The following is a 25,576-nucleotide window of genomic DNA, read 5'->3' as shown; positions in this document are numbered from 1 at the left end:
TATATGGTATATACACCCATGTGAGCGGCTGATACCAGAGAATGCGGCTCGCTCACACTCCACCATCTATATGGTATATACACCCGTGTGAGCGGCTGATACCAGAGAATGCGGCTCGCTCACACTCCACCATCTATATGGTATATACACCCATGTGAGTGGCTGATACCAGAGAATGCGGCTCCCTCACACTCCACCATCTATATGTTATATACACCCATGTGAGTGGCTGATACCAGAGAATGCGGCTCGCTCACACTCCACCATCTATACAGTATATACACCCATGTTAGCGGCTGATGCCAGAGAATGCGGCTCGCTCACACTCCACCATCTATATGGTATATACCCATGTGAGCGGCTGATACCAGAGAATGCGGCTCGCTCACACTCTGCCATCTATATGGTATATACACCCATGTGAGCGGCTGATACCAGAGAATGCGGCTCGCTCACACTCCACCATCTATATGGTATATATCCATGTGAGCGGCTGATACCAGAGAATGCGGCTCCCTCACACTCCACCATCTATATGGTATATACACCCATGTGAGCGGCTGATACCAGAGAATGCGGCTCGCTCACACTCCACCATCTATATGGTATATACACCCATGTGAGCAGCTGATACCAAAGAATGCGGCTCGCTCACACTCCACCATCTATATGGTATATACACCCATGTGAGCGGCTGATACCAGAGAATGCGGCTCGCTCACACTCCTCCATCTATATGGTATACACCCATGTGAGCGGCTGATACCAGAGAATGCGGCTCGCTCACACTCCACCATCTATATGGTATATACTCATGTGAGCGGCTGATACCAGAGAATGCAGTTCGCTCACACTCCACCATCTATATGGTATATACACCCATGTGAGCGGCTGATACCAGAGAATGCAGCTCCCTCACACTCCACCATCTATATGGTATACACCCATGTGAGCGGCTGATACCAGAGAATACGGCTCACTCACACTCCACCATCTATATGGTATATACACCCATGTGAGCGGCTGATACCAGAGAATGCGGCTCGCTCACACTCCACCATCTATATGGTATATACCCATGTGAGCGGCTGATACCAGAGAATGCGGCTCGCTCACACTCCACCATCTATATGGTATATACACCCATGTGAGCGGCTGATACCAGAGAATACGGCTCACTCACACTCCACCATCTATATGGTATATACACCCATGTGAGCGGCTGATACCAGAGAATGCGGCTCGCTCACACTCCACCATCTATATGGTATATACCCATGTGAGCGGCTGATACCAGAGAATGCGGCTCGCTCACACTCCACCATCTATATGGTATATACACCCATGTGAGCGGCTGATACCAGAGAATGCGGCTCCCTCACACTCCACCATCTATATGGTATATACACCCATGTGAGCGGCTGATACCAGAGAATGCGGCTCGCTCACACTCCACCATCTATATGGTATATACACCCATGTGAGCAGCTGATACCAAAGAATGCGGCTCGCTCACACTCCACCATCTATATGGTATATACACCCATGTGAGCGGCTGATACCAGAGAATGCGGCTCGCTCACACTCCTCCATCTATATGGTATACACCCATGTGAGCGGCTGATACCAGAGAATGCGGCTCGCTCACACTCCACCATCTATATGGTATATACTCATGTGAGCGGCTGATACCAGAGAATGCAGTTCGCTCACACTCCACCATCTATATGGTATATACACCCATGTGAGCGGCTGATACCAGAGAATGCAGCTCCCTCACACTCCACCATCTATATGGTATACACCCATGTGAGCGGCTGATACCAGAGAATACGGCTCACTCACACTCCACCATCTATATGGTATATACACCCATGTGAGCGGCTGATACCAGAGAATGCGGCTCGCTCACACTCCACCATCTATATGGTATATACCCATGTGAGCGGCTGATACCAGAGAATGCGGCTCGCTCACACTCCACCATCTATATGGTATATACACCCATGTGAGCGGCTGATACCAGAGAATACGGCTCACTCACACTCCACCATCTATATGGTATATACACCCATGTGAGCGGCTGATACCAGAGAATGCGGCTCGCTCACACTCCACCATCTATATGGTATATACCCATGTGAGCGGCTGATACCAGAGAATGCGGCTCGCTCACACTCCACCATCTATATGGTATATACACCCATGTGAGCGGCTGATACCAGAGAATGCGGCTCCCTCACACTCCACCATCTATATGGTATATACACCCATGTGAGCGGCTGATACCAGAGAATGCGGCTCGCTCACACTCCACCATCTATATGGTATATACACCCATGTGAGCGGCTGATACCAGAGAATGCGGCTCGCTCACACTCCACCATCTATATGGTATATACCCATGTGAGCGGCTGATACCAGAGAATGCGGCTCGCTCACACTCCACCATCTATATGGTATATACCCATGTGAGCGGCTGATACTAGAGAATGCAGCTCGCTCACACTCCACCATCTATATGGTATATACACTCATGTGAGCGGCTGATACCAGAGAATGCGGCTCGCTCACACTCCACCATCTATATGGTATATACCCATGTGAGCGGCTGATACCAGAGAATGCGGCTCCCTCACACTCCACCATCTATATGGTATATACACCCATGTGAGCGGCTGATACCAGAGAATGCAGCTCCCTCACACTCCACCATCTATATGGTATATATACCCGTGTGAGCGGCTGATACCAGAGAATGCGGCTCGCTCACACTCCTCCATCTATATGGTATATACACCCATGTGAGCAGCTGATACCAAAGAATGCGGCTCGCTCACACTCCACCATCTATATGGTATATACACCCATGTGAGCGGCTGATACCAGAGAATGCGGCTCGCTCACACTCCTCCATCTATATGGTATACACCCATGTGAGCGGCTGATACCAGAGAATGCGGCTCGCTCACACTCCACCATCTATATGGTATATACTCATGTGAGCGGCTGATACCAGAGAATGCAGTTCGCTCACACTCCACCATCTATATGGTATATACACCCATGTGAGCGGCTGATACCAGAGAATGCAGCTCCCTCACACTCCACCATCTATATGGTATACACCCATGTGAGCGGCTGATACCAGAGAATACGGCTCACTCACACTCCACCATCTATATGGTATATACACCCATGTGAGCGGCTGATACCAGAGAATGCGGCTCGCTCACACTCCACCATCTATATGGTATATACCCATGTGAGCGGCTGATACCAGAGAATGTGGCTCGCTCACACTCCACCATCTATATGGTATATACACCCATGTGAGCGGCTGATACCAGAGAATACGGCTCACTCACACTCCACCATCCATATGGTATATACACCCATGTGAGCGGCTGATACCAGAGAATGCGGCTCGCTCACACTCCACCATCTATATGGTATATACACCCATGTGAGTGGCTGATACCAGAGAATGCGGCTCGCTCACACTCCACCATCTATATGGTATATACACCCATGTGAGCGGCTGATACCAGAGAATGCGGCTCGCTCACACTCTGCCATCTATATGGTATATACACCCATGTGAGCGGCTGATACCAGAGAATGCAGCTCGCTCACACTCCACCATCTATATGGTATATACCCATGTGAGCGGCTGATACCAGAGAATGCGGCTCGCTCACACTCCACCATCTATATGGTATATACACCCATGTTAGCGGCTGATACCAGAGAATGCGGCTCGCTCACACTCCACCATCTATATGGTATATACACCCATGTGAGCGGCTGATACCAGAGAATGCGGCTCGCTCACACTCCACCATCTATATGGTATATACACCCATGTGAGCAGCTGATACCAGAGAATGCAGCTCCCTCACACTCCACCATCTATATGGTATATACACCTGTGTGAGCGGCTGATACCAGAGAATGCGGCTCGCTCACACTCCACCATCTATATGGTATATATATCCATGTGAGCGGCTGATACCAGAGAATGCAGCTCCCTCACACTCCACCATCTATATGGTATATACACCCGTGTGAGTGGCTGATACCAGAGAATGCGGCTCGCTCACACTCCACCATCTATATGGTATATACACCCATGTGAGCGGCTGATACCAGAGAATGCGGCTCGCTCACACTCCACCATCTATATGGTATATACACCCGTGTGAGCGGCTGATACCAGAGAATGCAGCTCCCTCACACTCCACCATCTATATGGTATATACACCCATGTGAGCGGCTGATACCAGAGAATGCGGCTCGCTCACACTCCACCATCTATATGGTATATACACCCATGTGAGCGGCTGATACCAGAGAATGCGGCTCGCTCACACTCCACCATCTATATGGTATATACCCATGTGAGTGGCTGATACCAGAGAATGCGGCTCCCTCACACTCCGCCATCTATATGGTATATACACCCATGTGAGCGGCTGATACCAGAGAATGCAGCTCCCTCACACTCCACCATAACAACGAGGCCAATTCCTACTTGTGGGGTAAATTACTGACCTGCTGCAAGTCCTCAGATCGGAGGGAAGGGCTGGTGGCTGCAGGACCTGTGTGACGTCACTGTCATGTGATCATAGGGGGGAAGGTTTATTGGCTGCAGGACTTGTGTGACGTCACTGTCATGTGATTATAGAGCAGGAGGTCTAGTGAATACAGGACCTGTGTGACGTCACAGTCATGTGATCGGAGAGCAGGAGGTCTAGTGACTACAGGACCTGTGTGACATCCCAGTCATGTGATCATAGAGCAGGAGGTCTAGTGAATACAGGACCTATGTGACGTCACTGTCATGTGATCATAGGGAGAGGTCTAGTGGCTACAGGACCTATGTGACATCACAGTCATGTGATCGGAGAGCAGGAGGTCTAGTGACTACAGGACCTGTGTGACGTCACTGTCATGTGATCATAGGGAGAGGTCTAGTGGCTACAGGACCTGTGTGACATCACTGTCATGTGATCATAGAGCAGGAGGTCTAGCGGCTTCAGGACCTGTGTGACGTCACTGTCATGTGATCCTAGGGAGGAGGTCTGGTGGGTGCAGGACCTGTGTGACATCTCTGTCATGTGATCATAGGGAGGACGTCTAGTGGCTACAGGACCTATGTGACATCTCTGTCATGTGATCATAGGGAGGACGTCTAGTGGCTGCAGGACCTATGTGACATCTCTGTCATGTGATCATAGGGAGGACGTCTAGTGGCTGCAGGACCTGTGTGACGTCACTGTCATGTGATCATAGGGAGGAGGTCTGGTGGGTGCAGGACCTGTGTGACGTCACTGTCATGTGATCATAGGGAGGAGGTCTGGTGGGTGCAGGACCTGTTCTGGTCCTCCCTGGTTGCAGTCTCCCGCAGCGCTTCATTGTTACTCAGCCGGAGCCGCTGCTCAGCTGGCAGACTGGTGGGTAATGCAGGGCTGGTAAGGTGTTTATTGTGTACTAGCTGATATACCCGGCTTCACCCAAGTTAATTTGGTACTGGTGTTTATCTGGTGTTCACACGGAAAATCTTATACAGTCGTGGTTACTTTAGAGATATCGGGAAAACATATGTTCACCATTTTGCATAATGCTCTGCGTTACCCAGGAAACACCAGGGGAGGTAACCATGTGACGTTTCCTTTATATAAAATGACATCAGGAAGTGAGAGAATTAGATTACATACATAAAATTTGGACACTAAATCTTTTGCGCATAGAATTGAATAATGAAGTTGGGACCCATTAGCTTTTCCTACTTATGACATAATCAATGCTTGTGCCAAATTTCATGTTTCTATGACATCGGGAAGTGAGAGATTTAGATTCCGTACGTAAAATTTGGATGCTAATTCTTTGGCGCTTAGAATTGAATAAGCGTGTTGGGACCCATTAGCTTTTCATATTTATAACACAATCAATGCTTGTGCCAAATTTCATGTTTCTATGACATCGGGAAGTGAGAGATTTAGATTATGTACGTAAAATTTGGACGCTAATTCTTTTGCGCTAGAATTGAATAATCGAGTTGGGACCCAATTACTTTTCCTATTTTGGAGATAACCTATGCTTGCGCCAAATTTCATGTTTCTACGACATCGGGAAGTTGGAGAACTTTTGGCGAGTCAGTGAGTCAGTCAGTGAGTCAGTCAGTCAGTGAGTCAGTGAGTCAGTCAGTGAGTCAGTCAGTCAGTGAGTCAGTCAGTGAGTCAGTCAGTGAGTCAGTGAGTCAGTCAGTGAGTCAGTGAGGGCGTTCAGCTTTATATATATAGACTAGCTGATATACCCGGCTTCGCCCGAGTTAATTTGGTACTGGTGTTTATCTGGTGTTCACACAGAAAATCTTATGAAGTCGTGGTTACTTTAGAGATACCGGAAAAACATATGTTCACCATTTTGCATAATTCTCTGCGTTACCCAGAAAACACCACGGGGAGGTAACCATGCGATGTTTCCTTTATATAAAATGGCATCAGGAAGTGAGAGAATTAGATTACGTACATAAAATTTGGACACTAATTCTTTTGCGCATAGAATTGAATAATCGAGTTGGGACCCATTAGCTTTTCCTATTTATGACATAATCAATGCTTGTGCCAAATTTCACGTTTCTATGACACCGGGAAGTGAGAGTCAATCAGTCAGTCAGTGAGGGCTTTCGTATATATATAATACAGGGTGTATATAATGTAGTATACTGTATATAGTGTATACTGTGTGTGTATATAGGTACATATTTATATAATACAGGGTGTATATAATGTAGTATACTGTATATAGTGTATACTGTGTGTATATATAGGTGTATAGTTATATAATACAGGGGTGTATATAATGTAGTATACTGTATATAGTGTATACTGTGTGTATATATAGGTGTATAGTTATATATTACAGGGTGTATATATTATGTAGTATACTGTATATAGTGTATACTGTGTGTGTATATAGGTGTATAGTTATATAATACAGGGTGTATATAATGTAGTATACTGTATATAGTGTATACTGTGTGTCTATATAGGTGTATTGTTATATAATACGGGGGTGTATATAATTTAGTATACTGTATATAGTGTATACTGTGTATATATAGGTGTATAGTTATATAATACAGGGTGTGTATATAATGTAGTATACTGTATATAGTGTATACTGTGTATATATAGGTGTATAGTTATATAATACAGGGATGTATATAATGTAGTATACTGTATATAGTGTATACTGTGTGTATATATAGGTGTATAGTTATATAATACAGGGGTGTATATAATGTAGTATACTGTATATAGTGTATACTGTGTGTATATAGGTGTATAGTTATATAATACAGGGGTGTATAATGTAGTATACTGTATATAGTGTATACTGTGTGTGTATATAGGTGTATAGTTATATAATACAGGGTGTATATAATGTAGTATACTGTATATAGTGTATACTGTGTGTATATAGGTGTATAGTTATATAATACAGGGTGTATATAATGTAGTATACTGTATATAGTGTATACTGTGTATATATAGGTGTATAGTTATATAATACAGGGGTGTGTATACTGTATATAGTGTATACTGTGTGTATATATAGGTGTATAGTTATATAATACAGGGGTGTATATAATGTAGTATACTGTATATAGTGTATACTGTGTATATATAGGTGTATAGTTATATAATACAGGGGTGTATATAATGTAGTATACTGTATATAGTGTATACTGTGTGTGTATATAGGTGTATAGTTATATAATACAGGGTGTATATAATGTAGTATACTGTATATAGTGTATACTGTGTGTATATATAGGGGTATAGTTATATAATACAGGGTGTATATAATGTAGTATACTGTATATAGTGTATACTGTGTGTGTGTATATATATATAGGTTATAGTTATAATACAGGGTGTATATAATGTAGTATACTGTATATAGTGTATACTGTGTGTCTATATAGGTGTATTGTTATATAATACGGGGGTGTATATAATTTAGTATACTGTATATAGTGTATACTGTGTGTGTATATATAGGTGTATTGTTATATAATACAGGGGTGTATATAATGTAGTATACTGTACATAGTGTATACTGTGTGTATATATAGGTGTATAGTTATATAATACAGGGGTGTATATAATGTAGTATACTGTATATAGTGTATACTGTATATATAGGTGTATAGTTATATAATGCAGGGAGTATATAATGTAGTATACTGTATATAGTGTATACTGTGTGTATATATAGGTGTATAGTTATATAATACAGGGTGTATATAATGTAGTATACTGTATATAGTGTATACTGTGTGTATATATAGGTGTATAGTTATATAATACAGGGTGTATATAATGTAGTATACTGTATATAGTGTATACTGTGTGTATATATAGGTGTATAGTTATATAATACAGGGGTGTATATAATGTAGTATACTGTATATAGTGTATACTGTGTATATATAGGTGTATAGTAATATAATACAGGGTGTATATAATGTAGTATACTGTATATAGTGTATACTGTGTGTGTATATAGGTGTATAGTTATATAATACAGGGGTGTATATAATGTATTATACTGTATATAGTGTATACTGTGTATATATAGGTGTATAGTTATATAATACAGGGGTGTATATAATGTAGTATACTGTATATAGTGTATACTGTGTATATATAGGTGTATAGTTATATAATACAGGGTGTATATAATGTAGTATACTGTATATAATGTATACTGTGTGTATATATAGGTGTATAGTTATATAATACAGGGTGTATATAATGTAGTATACTGTATATAGTGTATACTCTGTGTGTATATATAGGTGTATAGTTATATAATACAGGGTGTATATAATGTAGTATACTGTATATAGTGTATACTGTGTATATATAGGTGTATAGTTATATAATACAGGGGTGTATATAATGTATACTGTATATAGTGTATACTGTGTGTGTATATAGGTGTATAGTTATATAATACCGGGTGTATCTAATGTAGTATACTGTATATAGTGTATAATGTGTGTGTATATATAGGTGTATAGTTATATAATACAGGGTGTATATAATGTAGTATACTGTATATAGTGTATACTGTGTATATATAGGTGTATAGTTATATAATACAGGGGTGTATATAATGTAGTATACTGTATATAGTGTATACTGTGTGTGTATATATAGGTGTATAGTTATATAATACAGGGGTGTATATAATGTAGTATACTGTATATAGTGTATACTGTGTGTATATAGGTGTATAGTTATATAATACAGGGGTGTATATAATGTAGTATACTGTATATAGTGTATACTGTGTGTGTATATAGGTGTATAGTTATATGATACAGGGTGTATATAATGTAGTATACTGTATATAGTGTATACTGTGTGTGTATAGGTGTATAGTTATATAATACAGGGTGTGTATATAATGTAGTATACTGTATATAGTGTATACTGTGTGTATATATAGGTTATAGTTATATAATACAGGGTGTATATAATGTAGTATACTGTATATAGTGTATACTGTCTGTATATATAGGTGTATAGTTATATAATACAGGGTGTGTATATAATGTAGTATACTGTATATAGTGTATACTGTGTATATATAGGTGTATAGTTATATAATACAGGGGTGTATATAATGTAGTATACTGTATATAGTGTATACTGTGTGTATATATAGGTGTATAGTTATATAATACAGGGTGTATATAATATTGTATACTGTATATAGTGTATACTGTGTGTATATATAGGTATATAGTTATATAATACACGGGTGTATATAATGTAGTATTCTGTATACTGTGTGTATATATAGGTGTATAGTTATATAATACAGGGTGTATATAATGTAGTATACTGTATATAGTGTATACTGTGTGTATATATAGGTGTATAGTTATATAATACAGGGGTGTATATAATGTAGTATACTGTATATAGTGTATACTGTGTGTATATATAGGTGTATAGTTATATATTACAGGGTGTATATATTATGTAGTATACTGTATATAGTGTATACTGTGTGTATATATAGGTGTATAGTTATATATTACAGGGTGTATATATTATGTAGTATACTGTATATAGTGTATACTGTGTGTGTATATAGGTGTATAGTTATATAATACAGGGTGTATATAATGTAGTATTCTGTATACTGTGTGTATATCTAGGTGTATAGTTATATAATACAGGGGTGCATATAATGTAGTATACTGTATATAGTGTATACTGTGTGTATATAGGTGTATAGTTATATAATACAGGGTGTATATAATGTAGTATACTGTATATAGTGTATACTGTGTGTATATAGGTGTATAGTTATATAATACAGGGTGTATATAATGTAGTATACTGTATATAGTGTATACTGTGTGTATATAGGTGTATAGTTATATAATACAGGGGTGTATATAATGTAGTATACTGTATATAGTGTATACTGTGTGTATATAGGTGTATAGTTATATAATACAGGGTGTATATAATGTAGTATACTGTATATAGTGTATACTGTGTGTATATATAGGTGTATAGTTATATAATACAGGGGTGTATATAATGTAGTATACTGTATATAGTGTATACTGTGTGTATATATAGGTGTATAGTTATATAATACAGGGTGTATATAATGTAGTATACTGTGTATAGTGTATACTGTGTATATATAGGTGTATAGTTATATAATACAGGGGTGTATATAATGTAGTATACTGTATATAGTGTATACTGTGTGTGTGTATATAGGTGTATAGTTATATAATACAGGGTTATATAATGTAGTATACTGTATATAGTGTATACTGTGTATATATAGGTGTATAGTAATATAATACAGGGTGTATATAATGTAGTATACTGTATATAGTGTATACTGTGTGTGTATATAGGTGTATAGTTATATAATACAGGGGTGTATATAATGTAGTATACTGTATATAGTGTATACTGTGTATATATAGGTGTATAGTTATATAATACAGGGGTGTATATAATGTAGTATACTGTATATAGTGTATACTGTGTATATATAGGTGTATAGTTATATAATACAGGGTGTATATAATGTAGTATACTGTATATAATGTATACTGTGTGTATATATAGGTGTATAGTTATATAATACAGGGTGTATATAATGTAGTATACTGTATATAGTGTATACTCTGTGTGTATATATAGGTGTATAGTTATATAATACAGGGTGTATATAATGTAGTATACTGTATATAGTGTATACTGTGTATATATAGGTGTATAGTTATATAATACAGGGGTGTATATAATGTAGTATACTGTATATAGTGTATACTGTGTGTATATATAGGTGTATAGTTATAATACAGGGGTGTATATAATGTAGTATACTGTATATAGTATGTATACTGTGTATATATATATATGTGTATAGTTATATAATACAGGGGTGTATATAATGTAGTATACTGTATATAGTGTATATAGGTGTATAGTTATATAATACACGGGTGTATATAATGTAGTATACTGTATATAGTGTATACTGTGTGTATATATAGGTGTATAGTTATATAATACAGGGGTGTATATAATGTAGTATACTGTATATAGTGTATACTGTGTGTATATATAGGTGTATAGTTATATAATACAGGGGTGTATATAATGTAGTATACTGTATATAGTGTATACTGTGTGTGTATATAGGTGTATAGTTATATAATACAGGGGTGTATATAATGTAGTATACTGTATATAGTGTATACTGTGTGTGTATATAGGTGTATAGTTATATAATACAGGGGTGTATATAATGTAGTATACTGTATATAGTGTATACTGTGTGTATATAGGTGTATAGTTATATAATACAGGGGTGTATATAATGTAGTATACTGTATATAGTGTATACTGTGTGTATATATAGGTGTATAGTTATATAATACAGGGTGTATATAATGTAGTATACTGTATATAGTGTATACTGTGTATATATAGGTGTATAGTTATATAATACAGGGGTGTATATAATGTAGTATACTGTATATAGTGTATACTGTGTGTATATAGGTGTATAGTTATATAATACAGGGTGTATATAATGTAGTATACTGTATATAGTGTATACTGTGTGTGTATATAGGTGTATAGTTATATGATACAGGGTGTATATAATGTAGTATACTGTATATAGTGTATACTGTGTGTATATATAGGTGTATAGTTATATAATACAGGGGTGTATATAATGTAGTATACTGTATATAGTGTATACTGTGTGTATATAGGTGTATAGTTATATAATACAGGGGTGTATATAATGTAGTATACTGTATATAGTGTATACTGTGTGTGTATATAGGTGTATAGTTATATGATACAGGGTGTATATAATGTAGTATACTGTATATAGTGTATACTGTGTGTGTATAGGTGTATAGTTATATAATACAGGGTGTGTATATAATGTAGTATACTGTATATAGTGTATACTGTGTGTATATATAGGTTATAGTTATATAATACAGGGTGTATATAATGTAGTATACTGTATATAGTGTATACTGTCTGTATATATAGGTGTATAGTTATATAATACAGGGTGTGTATATAATGTAGTATACTGTATATAGTGTATACTGTGTATATATAGGTGTATAGTTATATAATACAGGGGTGTATATAATGTAGTATACTGTATATAGTGTATACTGTGTGTATATATAGGTGTATAGTTATATAATACAGGGTGTATATAATATTGTATACTGTATATAGTGTATACTGTGTGTATATATAGGTGTATAGTTATATAATACACGGGTGTATATAATGTAGTATTCTGTATACTGTGTGTATATATAGGTGTATAGTTATATAATACAGGGTGTATATAATGTAGTATACTGTATATAGTGTATACTGTGTGTATATATAGGTGTATAGTTATATAATACAGGGGTGTATATAATGTAGTATACTGTATATAGTGTATACTGTGTGTATATATAGGTGTATAGTTATATATTACAGGGTGTATATATTATGTAGTATACTGTATATAGTGTATACTGTGTGTATATATAGGTGTATAGTTATATATTACAGGGTGTATATATTATGTAGTATACTGTATATAGTGTATACTGTGTGTGTATATAGGTGTATAGTTATATAATACAGGGTGTATATAATGTAGTATTCTGTATACTGTGTGTATATCTAGGTGTATAGTTATATAATACAGGGGTGCATATAATGTAGTATACTGTATATAGTGTATACTGTGTGTATATAGGTGTATAGTTATATAATACAGGGTGTATATAATGTAGTATACTGTATATAGTGTATACTGTGTGTATATAGGTGTATAGTTATATAATACAGGGTGTATATAATGTAGTATACTGTATATAGTGTATACTGTGTGTATATAGGTGTATAGTTATATAATACAGGGGTGTATATAATGTAGTATACTGTATATAGTGTATACTGTGTGTATATAGGTGTATAGTTATATAATACAGGGTGTATATAATGTAGTATACTGTATATAGTGTATACTGTGTGTATATATAGGTGTATAGTTATATAATACAGGGGTGTATATAATGTAGTATACTGTATATAGTGTATACTGTGTATATATAGGTGTATAGTTATATAATACAGGGTGTATATAATGTAGTATACTGTATATAGTGTATACTGTGTATATATAGGTGTATAGTTATATAATACAGGGTGTATATAATGTAGTATACTGTATATAGTGTATACTGTGTGTATATATAGGTGTATAGTTATATAATACAGGGTGTATATAATGTAGTATACTGTATATAGTGTATACTGTGTGTATATATAGGTGTATAGTTATATAATACAGGGTGTATATAATGTAGTATACTGTGTATAGTGTATACTGTGTATATATAGGTGTATAGTTATATAATACAGGGGTGTATATAATGTAGTATACTGTATATAGTGTATACTGTGTGTGTGTATATAGGTGTATAGTTATATAATACAGGGTTATATAATGTAGTATACTGTATATAGTGTATACTGTGTATATATAGGTGTATAGTTATATAATACAGGGGTGTATATAATGTAGTATACTGTATATAGTGTATACTGTGTGTATAAATAGGTGTATAGTTATATAATACAGGGGTGTATATAATGTAGTATACTGTATATAGTGTATACTGTGTGTATATATAGGTGTATAGTTATATATTACAGGGTGTATATATTATGTAGTATACTGTATATAGTGTATACTGTGTGTATATATAGGTGTATAGTTATATAATACAGGGGTGTATATAATGTAGTATACTGTATATAGTGTATACTGTGTATATATAGGTGTATAGTTATATAATACAGGGTGTATATAATGTAGTATACTGTATATAGTGTATGCTGTGTGTATATATAGGTGTATAGTTATATAATACAGGGTGTATATAATGTAGTATACTGTATATAGTGTATACTGTATATATAGGTGTATAGTTATATAATACAGGGGTGTATATAATGTAGTATACTGTATATAGTGTATACTGTGTGTATATATAGGTGTATAGTTATATAATACAGGGTGTATATAATGTAGTATACTGTATATAATGTAGTATACTGTATATAGTGTATACTGTGTATATATAGGTGTATAGTTATATAATACAGGGGTGTGTATAATGTAGTATACTGTATATAGTGTATACTGTGTGTATATAGGTGTATAGTTATATAATACAGGGTGTATATAATGTAGTATACTGTATATAGTGTATACTGTGTGTATATATAGGTGTATAGTTATATAATACAGGGTGTATATAATGTAGTATACTGTATATAGTGTATACTGTGTGTGTATATATAGGTGTATAGTTATATAATACAGGGGTGTATATAATGTAGTATACTGTATATAGTGTATACTGTGTGTATATAGGTGTATAGTTATATAATACAGGGTGTATATAATGTAGTATACTGTATATAGTGTATACTGTGTGTATATATAGGTGTATAGTTATATAATACAGGGTGTATATAATGTAGTATACTGTATATAGTGTATACTGTGTGTATATAGGTGTATAGTTATATAATACAGGGTGTATATAATGTAGTATACTGTATATAGTGTATACTGTGTGTGTATATATAGGTGTATAGTTATATAATACAGGGGTGTATATAATGTAGTATACTGTATATAGTGTATACTGTGTGTATATAGGTGTATAGTTATATAATACAGGGTGTATATAATGTAGTATACTGTATATAGTGTATACTGTGTGTATATATAGGTGTATAGTTATATAATACAGGGTGTATATAATGTAGTATACTGTATATAGTGTATACTGTGTGTATATAGGTGTATAGTTATATAATACAGGGTGTATATAATGTAGTATACTGTATATAGTGTATACTGTGTGTATATATAGGTGTATAGTTATATAATACACGGGTGTATATAATGTAGTATTCTGTATACTGTGTGTATATAGGTGTATAGTTATATAATACAGGGTGTATATAATGTAGTATACTGTATATAGTGTATACTGTGTATATATAGGTGTATAGTTATATAATACAGGGTGTATATAATGTAGTATACTGTATATAGTGTATACTGTGTGTATATATAGGTGTATAGTTATATAATACAGGGTGTATATAATGTAGTATACTGTATATAGTGTATACTGTGTGTGTATATATAGGTGTATAGTTATATAATACAGGGGTGCATATAATGTAGTATACTGTGTATAGTGTATACTGTGTGTATATAGGTGTATAGTTATATAATACAGGGTGTATATAATGTAGTATACTGTATATAGTGTATACTGTGTGTAATATAGGTGTATAGTTATATAATACAGGGTGTATATAATGTAGTATACTGTATATAGTGTATACTGTGTGTATATAGGTGTATAGTTATATAATACAGGGTGTATATAATGTAGTATACTGTATATAGTGTATACTGTGTGTATATATAGGTGTATAGTTATATAATACAGGGTGTATATAATGTAGTATACTGTATATAGTGTATACTGTGTATATATAGGTGTATAGTTATATAATACAGGGTGTATATAATGTAGTATACTGTATATAGTGTATACTGTGTGTATATATAGGTGTATAGTTATATAATACAGGGTGTATATAATGTAGTATACTGTATATAGTGTATACTGTGTGTATATATAGGTGTATAGTTATATAATACAGGGTGTATATAATGTAGTATACTGTATATAGTGTATACTGTGTGTATATAAGGTGTATAGTTATATAATACAGGGTGTATATAATGTAGTATACTGTATATAGTGTATACTGTGGTATATATAGGTGTATAGTTATATAATACAGGGTGTGTATAATGTAGTATACTGTATATAGTGTATACTGTGTGTATATATAGGTGTATAGTTATAATACAGGGTGTATATAATGTAGTATACTGTATATAGTGTATACTGTGTGTATATATAGGTGTATAGTATATAATACAGGGTGTATATAATGTAGTATACTGTATATAGTGTATACTGTGTGTTATATAGGTGTATAGTTATATAATACAGGGTGTATATAATGTAGTATACTGTATATAGTGTATACTGTGTATATATAGGTGTATAGTTATATAATACAGGGTTGTATATAATGTAGTATACTGTATATAGTGTATACTGTGTGTATATAGGTGTATAGTTATATAATACAGGGTGTATATAAGTGTATACTGTGTGTATATATAGGTGTATAGTTATATAATACAGGGTGTATATAATGTAGTATACTGTATATAGTGTATACTGTGTATATATAGGTGTATAGTTATATAATACAGGGTGTATATAATGTAGTATACTGTATATAGTGTATACTGTGTGTATATAGGTGTATAGTTATATAATACAGGGGTGTATATAATGTAGTATACTGTATATAGTGTATACTGTGTTTATATATAGGTGTATAGTTATATAATACAGGGTGTATATAATGTAGTATACTGTATATAGTGTATACTGTGTGTATATATAGGTGTATAGTTATATAATACAGGGGTGTATATAATGTAGTATACTGTATTTAGTGTATACTGTGGTATATATAGGTGTATAGTTATATAATACAGGGTGTATATAATGTAGTATACTGTATATAGTGTATACTGTGTGTATATATAGGTGTATAGTTATATAATACAGGGTGTATATAATGTAGTATACTGTATATAGTGTATACTGTGTATATATATAGGTGTATAGTTATATAATACAGGGGTGTATATAATGTAGTATACTGTATATAGTGTATACTGTGTGTATATATAGGTGTATAGTTATATAATACAGGGTGTATATAATGTAGTATACTGTATATAGTGTATACTGTGTATATATAGGTGTATAGTTATATAATACAGGGTGTATATAATGTAGTATACTGTATATAGTGTATACTGTGTGTATATATAGGTGTATAGTTATATAATACAGGGTGTATATAATGTAGTATACTGTATATAGTGTATACTGTGTGTATATATAGGTGTATAGTTATATAATACAGGGTGTATATAATGTAGTATACTGTATATAGTGTATACTGTGTGTATAGTATAGGTGTATAGGGTTATAGTAATACAGGGTGTATATAATGTATACTGTATATAGTGTATACTGTGTGTATATATAGGTGTATAGTTATATAATACAGGGTGTATATAATGTAGTATACTGTATATAGTGTATACTGTGTGTATATATAGGTGTATGGTTATATAATACAGGGTGTATATAATGTAGTATACTGTATATAGTGTATACTGTGTGTATATATAGGTGTATAGTTATATAATACAGGGTGTATATAATGAACTGTATATAGTGTATACTGTGTGTATATATAGGTGTATGGTTATATAATACAGGGTGTATATAATGTAGTATACTGTATATAGTGTATACTGTGTGTATATATAGGTGTATAGTTATATAATACAGGGGTGTATATGATGTAGTATACTGTATATAGTGTATACTGTGTGTATATAGGTGTATAGTTATATAATACAGGGTGTATATAATGTAGTATACTGTATATAGTGTATACTGTGTGTATATATAGGTGTATAGTTATATAATACAGGGGTGTATATAATGTAGTATACTGTATATAGTGTATACTGTGTGTATATATAGGTGTATAGTTATATAATACAGGGTGTGTATAATGTAGTATACTGTATATAGTGTATACTGTGTGTATATAGGTGTATAGTTATATAATACAGGGTGTATATGATGTAGTATACTGTATATAGTGTATACTGTGTGTGTGTATATAGGTGTATAGTTATATAATACAGGGGTGTATATAATGTAGTATACTGTATATAGTGTATACTGTGTATATATATAGGTGTATAGTTATATAATACAGGGGTGTATATAATGTAGTATACTGTATATAGTGTATACTTGTGTATATATAGGTGTATAGTTATATAATACAGGGGTGTATATAATGTAGTATACTGTATATAGTGTATACTGTGTGTATATATAGGTGTATAGTTATATAATACAGGGTGTATATAATGTAGTATACTGTATATAGTGTATACTGTGTATATATAGGTGTATAGTTATATAATACAGGGGTGTGTATACTGTATATAGTGTATACTGTGTATATATAGGTGTATAGTTATATAATACAGGGGTGTATATAATGTAGTATACTGTATATAGTGTATACTGTGTGTATATATAGGTGTATAGTTATATAATACAGGGTGTATATAATGTGGTATAGTGTATACTGTGTATATATAGTTATATAATACAGGGGTGTATATAATGTAGTATACTGTATATAGTGTATACTGTGTATATATAGGTGTATAGTTATATAATACAGGGTGTATATAATGTAGTATACTGTATATAGTGTATACTGTGTGTATATATAGGTGTATAGTTATATAATACAGGGGTGTATATAATGTAGTATACTGTATATAGTGTATACTGTGTGTATATATAGGTGTATAGTTATATAATACAGGGTGTATATAATGTAGTATACTGTATATAGTGTATACTGTGTGTATATATAGGTGTATAGTTATATAATACAGGGGTGTATATAATGTAGTATACTGTATATAGTGTATACTGTGTGTATATATAGGTGTATAGTTATATAATACAGGGTGTATATAATGTAGAGTATACTGTATATAGTGTATACTGTGTCTATATAGGTGTATAGTTATATAATACAGGGGTGTATATAATGTAGTATACTGTATATAGTGTATACTGTGTGTATATATAGGTGTATAGTTATATAATACAGGGGTGTATATAATGTAGTATACTGTATATAGTGTATACTGTGTGTATATAGGTGTATAGTTATATAATACAGGGTGTATATAATGTAGTATACTGTATATAGTGTATACTGTGTGTATATATAGGTGTATAGTTATATAATACAGGGGTGTATATAATGTAGTATACTGTATATAGTGTATACTGTGTATATATAGGTGTATAGTTATATAATACAGGGTGTATATAATGTAGTATACTGTATATAGTGTATACTGTGTATATATAGGTGTATAGTTATATAATACAGGGGTGTATATAATGTAGTATACTGTATATAGTGTATACTGTGTATATATAGGTGTATAGTTATATAATACAGGGTGTATATAATGTAGTATACTGTATATAGTGTATACTGTGTGTATATAGGTGTATAGTTATATAATACAGGGTGTATATAATGTAGTATACTGTATATAGTGTATACTGTGTATATATAGGTGTATAGTTATATAATACAGGGTGTATATAATGTAGTATACTGTATATAGTGTATACTGTGTGTATATATAGGTGTATAGTTATATAATACAGGGTGTATATAATGTAGTATACTGTATATAGTGTATACTGTGTATATATAGGTGTATAGTTATATAATACAGGGGTGTATATAATGTAGTATACTGTATATAGTGTATACTGTGTGTATATAGGTGTATAGTTATATAATACAGGAGTGTATATAATGTAGTATACTGTATATAGTGTATACTGTGTGTATGTATAGGTGTATAGTTATATAATACAGGGTGTATATAATGTAGTATACTGTATATAGTGTATACTGTGTGTATATATAGGTGTATAGTTATATAATACAGGGTGTATATAATGTAGTATACTGTATATAGTGTATACTGTGTATATATAGGTGTATAGTTATATAATACAGGGTGTATATAATGTAGTATACTGTATATAGTGTATACTGTGTGTATATAGGTGTATAGTTATATAATACAGGGTGTATATAATGTAGTATTACTGTATATAGTGTATACTATGTGTATATATAGGTGTATAGTTATATAATACAGGGTGTATATAATGTAGTATACTGTATATAGTGTATACTGTGTGTGTATATAGGTGTATAGTTATATAATACAGGGTGTATATAATGTAGTTATACTGTATATAGTGTATACTGTGTATATAGGTGTATAGTTATATAATACAGGGTGTATATAATGTAGTATACTGTATATAGTGTATACTGTGTGTATATATAGGTGTATAGTTATATAATACAGGGGTGTATATAATGTAGTATACTGTATATAGTGTATACTGTGTGTGTATATATGTGTATAGTTATATAATACAGGGTGTATATAATGTAGTATACTGTATATAGTGTATACTGTGTATATATAGGTGTATAGTTGTATAATACAGGGGTGTATATAATGTAGTATACTGTATATAGTGTATACTGTGTATATATAGGTGTATAGTTATATAATACAGGGGTGTGTATAATGTAGTATACTGTATATAGTGTATACTGTGTATATATAGGTGTATAGTTATATAATACAGGGTGTATATAATGTAGTATACTGTATATAGTGTATACTGTGTGTATATATAGGTGTATAGTTATATAATACAGGGTGTGTATAATGCAGTATACTGTATATAGTGTATACTGTGTGTGTATATATAGGTTATAGTTATAATACAGGGTGTATATAATGTAGTATACTGTATATAGTGTATACTGTGTGTATATATAGGTGTATAGTTATAATACAGGGTGTATATAATGTAGTATACTGTATATAGTGTATACTGTGTGTATATATAGGTGTATAGTTATATAATACAGGTGTATATAATGTATACTGTATATAGTGTATACTGTGTATATATAGGTGTATAGTTATATAATACAGGGGTATATATAATGTAGTATACTGTATATAGTGTATACTGTGTGTATATAGGTGTATAGTTATATAATACAGGGTGTATATAATGTAGTATACTGTATATAGTGTATACTGTGTGTGTATATATAGGTGTATAGTTATATAATACAGGGTGTATATAATGTAGTATACTGTATATAGTGTATACTGTGTGTATATATAGGTGTATAGTTATATAATACAGGGTGTATATAATGTAGTATACTGTATATAGTGTATACTGTGTGTATATATAGGTGTATAGTTATATAATACAGGGTGTATATAATGTAGTATACTGTATATAGTGTATACTGTGTATATATAGGTGTATAGTTATATAATACAGGGGTGTGTATAATGTAGTATACTGTATATAGTGTATACTGTGTATATATAGGTGTATAGTAATATAATACAGGGTGTATATAATGTAGTATACTGTATATAGTGTAAACTGTGTGTATATATAGGTGTATAGTTATATAATACAGGGGTGTATATAATGTAGTATACTGTATATAGTGTATACTGTGTGTATATATAGGTGATAGTTATATAATACAGGGTGTATATAATGTAGTATACTGTGTATAGTGTATACTGTGTATATATAGGTGTATAGTTATATAATACAGGGGTGTGTATAATGTAGTATACTGTATATAGTGTATACTGTGTATATATAGGTGTATAGTAATATAATACAGGGTGTATATAATGTAGTATACTGTATATAGTGTATACTGTGTGTATATAGGTATATAGTTATATAATACAGGGGTGTATATAATGTAGTATACTGTATATAGTGTATACTGTGTATATATATATATAGGTGTATAGTTATATAATACAGGGGTGTATATAATGTGGTATACTGTATATAGTGTATACTGTGTGTATATATAGGTGTATAGTTATATAATACAGGGGTGTATATAATGTGGTATACTGTATATAGTGTATACTGTGTGTGTATATAGGTGTATAGTTATATAATACAGGGGTGTATATAATGTAGTATACTGTATATAGTGTATACTGTGTGTATATATAGGTGTATAGTTATATAATACAGGGTGTATATAATGTAGTATACTGTATATAGTGTATACTGTGTGTGTATATAGGTACATATTTATATAATACAGGGTGTATATAATGTAGTATACTGTATATAGTGTATACTGTGTGTATATATAGGTGTATAGTTATATAATACAGGGGTGTATATAATGTAGTATACTGTATATAGTGTATACTGTGTGTATATATAGGTGTATAGTTATATAATACAGGGTGTATATAATGTAGTATACTGTATATAGTGTATACTGTGTGTGTATATAGGTGTATAGTTATATAATACAGGGGTGTATATAATGTAGTATACTGTATATAGTGTATACTGTGTATATATAGGTGTATAGTTATATAATACAGGGTGTATATAATGTAGTATACTGTATATATAGTGTATACTGTGTGTATATATATATATAGGTGTATAGTTATATAATACAGGGTGTATATAATGTAGTATACTGTATATAGTGTATACTGTGTGTATATATAGGTGTATAGTTATATAATACAGGGTGTATATAATGTAGTATACTGTATACAGTGTATACTGTGTGTATATATAGGTGTATAGTTATATAATACAGGGTGTATATAATGTAGTATACTGTATATAGTGTATACTGTGTGTATTTATAGGTGTATAGTTATATAATACAGGGGTGTATATAATGTAGTATACTGTATATAGTGTATACTGTGTATATATAGGTGTATAGTTATATAATACAGGGGTGTATATAATGTAGTATACTGTATATAGTGTATACTGTGTATATAGGTGTATAGTTATATAATACAGGGTGTATATAATGTAGTATACTGTATATAGTGTATACTGTGTATATATAGGTGTATAGTTATATAATGCAGGGGTGTATATAATGTAGTATACTGTATATAGTGTATACTGTGTATATATAGGTGTATAGTTATATAATACAGGGTGTATATAATGTAGTATACTGTATATAGTGTATACTGTGTATATAGGTGTATAGTTATATAATACAGGGTGTATATAATGTAGTATACTGTATATAGTGTATACTGTGTATATATAGGTGTATAGTTATATAATACAGGGTGTATATAATGTAGTATAGTGTATACTGTGTGTATATATAGGTGTATAGTCATATAACACAGGGGTGTATATAATGTAGTATACTGTATATAGTGTATACTGTGTGTGTATATATGTGTATAGTTATATAATACAGGGTGTATATAATGTAGTATACTGTATATAGTGTATACTGTGTATATATAGGTGTATAGTTGTATAATACAGGGGTGTATATAATGTAGTATACTGTATATAGTGTATACTGTGTATATATAGGTGTATAGTTATATAATACAGGGTGTATATAATGTAGTATAGTGTATACTGTGTGTATATAGGTGTATAGTTATATAATACAGGGTGTATATAATGTAGTATACTGTATATAGTGTATACTGTGTGTATATATAGGTGTATGGTTATATAATACAGGGTGTATATAATGTATTATACTGTATATAGTGTATACTGTGTGTGTATATAGGTGTATAGTTATATAATACAGGGTGTATATAATGTAGTATACTGTATATAGTGTATACTGTGTGTATATAGGTGTATAGTTATATAATACAGGGGTGTATATAATGTAGTATACTGTACATAGTGTATACTGTGTGTATATAGGTGTATAGTTATATAATACAGGGTGTATATAATGTAGTATACTGTATATAGTGTATACTGTGTGTATATATAGGTGTATGGTTATATAATACAGGGTGTATATAATGTATTATACTGTATATAGTGTATACTGTGTGTATATATAGGTGTATAGTTATATAATACAGGGTGTATATAATGTAGTATACTGTATATAGTGTATACTGTGTATATATAGGTGTATAGTTATATAATACAGGGTGTATATAATGTAGTATACTGTATATAGTGTATACTGTGTGTATATATAGGTGTATAGTTATATAATACAGGGTGTATATAATGTAGTATACTGTATATAGTGTATACTGTGTATATATAGGTGTATAGTCATATAATACAGGGTGTATATAATGTAGTATACTGTATATAGTGTATACTGTGTGTATATAGGTGTATAGTTATATAATACAGGGTGTATATAATGTGGTATACTGTATATAGTGTATACTGTGTGTATATATAGGTGTATGGTTATATAATACAGGGTGTATATAATGTAGTATACTGTATATATAGTGTATACTGTGTGTATATATAGGTGTATAGTTATATAATACAGGGTGTATATAATGTAGTATACTGTATATAGTGTATACTGTGTGTTATATAGGTGTATAGTTATATAATACAGGGTGTATATAATGTGGTATACTGTATATAGTGTATACTGTGTGTATATATAGGTGTATGGTTATATAATACAGGGTGTATATAATGTAGTATACTGTATATATAGTGTATACTGTGTGTATATATAGGTGTATAGTTATATAATACAGGGTGTATATAATGTAGTATACTGTATATAGTGTATACTGTGTGTATATAGGTGTATAGTTATATAATACAGGGTGTATATAATGTAGTATACTGTATATAGTGTATACTGTGTATATATAGGTGTATAGTTATATAATACAGGGTGTATATAATGTGGTATACTGTATATAGTGTATACTGTGTGTATATATAGGTGTATGGTTATATAATACAGGGTGTATATAATGTAGTATACTGTATATATAGTGTATACTGTGTGTATATATAGGTGTATAGTTATATAATACAGGGTGTATATAATGTAGTATACTGTATATAGTGTATACTGTGTGTATATAGGTGTATAGTTATATAATACAGGGTGTATATAATGTAGTATACTGTATATAGTGTATACTGTGTATATATAGGTGTATAGTTATATAATACAGGGTGTATATAATGTGGTATACTGTATATAGTGTATACTGTGTGTATATATAGGTGTATGGTTATATAATACAGGGT

At 32.4% G+C, this 25,576-nt stretch overlaps 2 protein-coding genes across 2 annotated transcripts in view; both read left to right on the top strand.

Annotated features, from left to right (window-relative positions):
- LOC136572294 (zinc finger protein 665-like) overlaps window positions 1–25,576 on the top strand; it is a 343,948-nt gene that overhangs the window by 252,583 nt on the left and 65,789 nt on the right. The gene's annotated exons all lie outside the window — the stretch shown is intronic.
- LOC136572300 (gastrula zinc finger protein XlCGF17.1-like) overlaps window positions 5,365–25,576 on the top strand; it is a 354,860-nt gene continuing 334,648 nt past the window's right edge. Inside the window, exon 1 of the mRNA XM_066572764.1 lies at window positions 5,365–5,456. The gene's annotated coding sequence lies outside the window, so the exon portion shown is untranslated. The remainder of the gene's footprint in view (window positions 5,457–25,576) is intronic.

The sequence above is a fragment of the Eleutherodactylus coqui genome, chromosome 7 (assembly GCF_035609145.1).
Source record: "Eleutherodactylus coqui strain aEleCoq1 chromosome 7, aEleCoq1.hap1, whole genome shotgun sequence".
NCBI classification, from domain to species: domain Eukaryota; kingdom Metazoa; phylum Chordata; class Amphibia; order Anura; family Eleutherodactylidae; genus Eleutherodactylus; species Eleutherodactylus coqui.
The sequence above is the reverse complement of the archived record's forward strand: the minus strand, read 5'-3'. Positions and strand labels throughout refer to the sequence as shown.